Source organism: Cynocephalus volans, chromosome 2, assembly GCF_027409185.1.
Source record: "Cynocephalus volans isolate mCynVol1 chromosome 2, mCynVol1.pri, whole genome shotgun sequence".
NCBI classification, from domain to species: Eukaryota; Metazoa; Chordata; class Mammalia; order Dermoptera; family Cynocephalidae; genus Cynocephalus; species Cynocephalus volans.
In genome coordinates, this window is record NC_084461.1 from 213,595,650 (window position 1) to 213,600,157 (window position 4,508).

Below are 4,508 nucleotides of genomic sequence, written 5' to 3' on the forward strand. Positions count from 1 at the left end.
ATAGTTTCCTCAGGAATTTTGGTTCCTTGGTGTATAGAATTACACCCTGGGAACAAAGAACTAGATTGTGAGAAAGTGTAGGCTCCAGATGAGTGGATTTTCAGAAGAAAAGTTTGGCAAAATAACGGAAGTCAATAGTTCTATCATCTCATGAATTATGACACAATCAGGGATACAGCATTAGTGGATGGTATGCAGTCTAATCCAAATGGGGGACGTCTAATCCAACCCCCAACACCCAATGATAATACAAATGTTTCTGTGTACATGTATGTTAGGGTTTGTAGTAGGATATAGATTTTATTTTCCAAGAGGTCATAGGTCATGTCTGTTTCTAGAGCTAAGCACATAATTCAGAATATTTGTCAGTTGAACGAATGAATGAACCAAACACCCACTAAATCTTTCTGAACTTTGTTCCAATATCTAGAAATCTCAAACTTACATAAATATGATTGACAATCTGGGTACACTTCGGAGGACGGTATGCTGGTCCATGACTCAGGAGATGAAACCTCTGAATCAGAATATTTCTCCTGTGACTCCTCTTTACAGATGCCCTTTTGTGCTGGTAAGGAGAAAGGTAGAATGGGAAAACCAAGGCAGATCAGTACAGCAGGAGTCTGAGAGTATCTAGAAATCCAGTCCAAAATCTTGGGGGAGGGGGGAATATACAGTGTTCCATAAATTTCATGAAATATGTTAAACACAATGACATATGTATAGTCAGCTAAACAAATATTAAAATACCATATTAACTGTACTCTATGTGACATCATAGTTCCAAGATACACACTACAAGCAACTTCATTACGACAACATATGTACATAGTGTCCGTTCAGCCACTGACACCTGGGTAAAACTAAAAATTATTAAATACTTATATTTTAAAGCTTTGGCCAGGAAATAGACTGTGGTCTCCGTGAGTGTCTGGTACAGGGTGAGCTATCAAGATCTGACAAATGGGTAAAATATTGTACATATGTCTTTAATTTCCATTTGATTTGACAGAAATCTGGACGATGTAGAAGGATGATACACAGCCTGGTCGTATTCCACAGAAAGAGCAGAAAACCAGTTTTAGGTCCAATTATTTTTCCTCCTTCTCCTCGGAGCACAAGAATCCTCATAAGTGGAGATGTCTAAACTTGAGCTAGGGTAGGAGAGTGGGGAAGGGAGATGGAAGCATGGCTGTGGGGTCTGGCTGAGATCTCCTGTCTACAGCCTGATAGATGGGAGATTTAAGTTGGGACAGCCCATGCCCAGACCACCACAAAAACACAAGTTCTTGTATTTCTCCTCTGGGAGATGCTCATTACATCTACATAAAACAAAGCCTTGAGATTCCAGGGAACTCTTGCAAAGGACAAGTGTCCAAAAATGGAAGGGTTCAGAGCAGGGATGCATTTGAGAAGGCAGAATCCTAGCAGAATGACAGTTCTTGTCAGAGAAACAGGGAAGCCTCACTCAGTCTGAACCTGAGAAGTAGAACTCTGTAGGTCACAACTGTTGGCAGGTCACTGACAAACAGAAAGATAGAGACCAAAGTATCTAATGAGGAAGCAGTGGATTCTACATTTGCCTTCAAAAGGGGGGCAAAACTCCCTGGCTCATGTCCCCTCATAAGGCAGAAGATTTGAAAAGGGAACTCAAATTCTGGCCTCTTACAACCTCCTACCCTCATAAACACACGTGAATTTTTACCCCGTCATGCCCAATTAGCCTCGACACCATACGTCTTCAAGTTTGTCTCTGTAAACTCTTATCCCTTCATTCTCCCTTCCTTACTCCCATTTCCTTATTCTCCCAGATGTACTTGTAAACTCATACCCTCACACACTGTCATCATGCCCTCGTTTCATAGCACATGTATTGTATTCCTCAAATTTTCTTTCTCCTAACCTCATTTTTACAATATCACAATCTCTCACACAAATAATTCACTCTTGTAGAACCCCAGATTTCACAATAACAAAGTATGAAGCTAAACAATCATATACCCCCTTCTCAAACTCCTCTCTGTTCCCAATTCTCTAGTCCCTTCACATAATCCCACAGTCTAGGAGCTCACATGATCTCCCTTTTATCCATATGTGACACAGCTTTTTGTAACAGTTCCATTGTCTTTTCAGATCTCACAAAATTACTCAGATCCACAGTCTCTCATAGAAACCAAAAGCTCTTATATAACTGCTTGTACTTAAATATCACATGACATGCAGATCACATAACACATGGAAGATGAAATACCTATACATACACAAAAGTGTGCTGTGCATCACCCAAACACATCACACTCATGCTACCTTCATGTACAATGACAATTTGACCCCATACTCACTACATGAAATTTTCAAAAAATGTAAGAGATACACACAGACGTGTATATACACCAGACTCTACTCACCAAACATGACACTAATTCTATGTAAAATGTATACCTGACATACTAAACATCGCCAGGAGGATGAAAGTCATCACGTGTGAAATAGCCTGGGTCTTGAAGGGGCAAAAAATTCCTCCCTCAGGCAGCTTTCTTTTTCCAAAGGCAGGAAAGCTGAAAAACACTGCAGGGACACAGTCAGTGGCGCCCCTAAACAAGACATACTTTCATTTATTGTACTATAAACTGTGCTTTGCAAAATCTCTACAGCTTTGTCTGTGTTTGGCTCCTCTCTGCTGTCACTTAGAACAAGACATTTGATACTGTAACCAAAAGAAATAATAAGATGTGAGAATTGTGAAATTTCTTAAAAGAACACGGGGATCCACCAGGAAGCAAATCATGTCAAAAGTGGCCAACAAGGGTTCATGACAGAAGAGTAGCCCCTATTTCTCTCCTTCCCCAGTAATACTTGACACCTTTGAGGAAACAGCCTTCACTCCTGGTTCTTAGTATACCATGGAAATTTTTTCCCAAGGGGGGAAAAGAAAGAATTCCACTCCTTGTGGACTCATTTGAAGCTCCTCAGCCATCTTTTCCCAAGCACGAAAATGATGAAATGGACAGCGATATCTCAGTCACTTCCAGGGAAAGGCCAGCACCATGACTGGCCTGCACTTCAACCCTTCCTTGGGACCAAGGCTTGTCTCTGCCTTGTCCAGTGCCTCTTGGAAGGGAGCCAGGCCAGGTCTTTGTTCCTCGTGCCAGCTGGATGTGTGGAATCTGGTGAAAACATAATGAATAAACTTATGTTTTCTCCAGGAAAAATCTTAAAAGGCACGTTGCTCATCTTCCATGTCCTGGAAAAGTGACACTTGCTGTTCACTGTTGTCCAGTCTACTTCGAATTGAGGCCAGCGGTGGAAACAGCCACGCCTGGAGCTGGTGAGTCTGCATTACCGCCTAGTGTTTGCTGTGGCTTCGGAGGACTCTTTGCTTCTATATGACACCCAGCAGCCTTTTCCTTTTGGTTACATGTCTAATATACACTACGACACCCTGAATGATATTTCATGGTCCAACGACGTGGCTTTCCTGGCCATTTCATCCATGGATAGCTATTGTTCATTTGTGGACATTTGAGAAAGATGAACTTGGAATTCCTTTGAAAAGGAAGCCAGTTTTGAGTATGGGAACTCCTGAGACAGCAAAGAGAACCAAGAGTCAGATGCACCAAGGCTCTTCACCAGGACCCAGACCAGTAGAGGGAATCCCCCACCAGCAGAATCCAAGACCCCAGCAGTCCGTGAACAACCCCTCCTCAGACCAGACAATCTCCAGCCCCAGAAGCAATCTAGGACACTCCCTCAATCACTCTTGGTGTCAAAAACTCCTTGCCAGGGCCAACAGAGGAGAAGACCCTGCAGCCCAGTAGTCAAAACACAAAAGCCCACCCATCTTGCAGGGTTACTCTGAACACGTTGCAAGCCTGGAGCAAGACAGTGCCCCAGAGAATAAACTTAATACCCTTAAAGACAGATACTTCACTAAATTCTGTACCGCTCAGCATAATTCCCAACTCTTGCACAGGAGAAATTCAGTCAGAGATGTCTGTAGACTCGCAGGGCAGTCCTCCAGAGCTGAAAAGCCCAGACTCGGTGAAAACAATGGAAGCACCCAAAGTCTAGACCCTTGATGGGACCTCGACGTCTTCTTGAATGCCTGCCAGGTCAGGGACTCCCCCATGAGCAGGGTGGGAGTTGAGGCCAGTGGCAGCCTACACAGCAGAACAGACATTATAAATTGATTTCTGTAACAGAAGACACTCATGTACTGACTTTTCTCCAGAAATATGTATACTCTTGTATTCAGTATCCATCTTAACTTGGGAATATGAATATTTTAATAGACTCAATCTTTTTGATGAGTTTCTGAAACTGGAGCAGTTCATCATTATGTAGTGTGAAAATCAGTAAATCCTCCCTCGAACTACTCACGAAAGTACAGACACTTTATGGGTGGACTCCTTTGAAAGTTAGGATTAATAAGAGGAAAAAGTAATTTGAAAAAGTTAATTCTGTTGAATTTTACAGTGTTTGAAGAGTTTGTTAGATTTAACTTTTAA

The 4,508-nt window shown here is 42.1% G+C and overlaps 1 pseudogene; it reads left to right on the forward strand.

The window, feature by feature from the left end:
• The first annotated feature begins 2,995 nt into the window (after positions 1-2,995).
• On the forward strand, positions 2,996-4,071 carry LOC134370818 (chromatin assembly factor 1 subunit B-like; annotated as a pseudogene).
• The last annotated feature ends 437 nt before the right edge of the window (positions 4,072-4,508 follow it).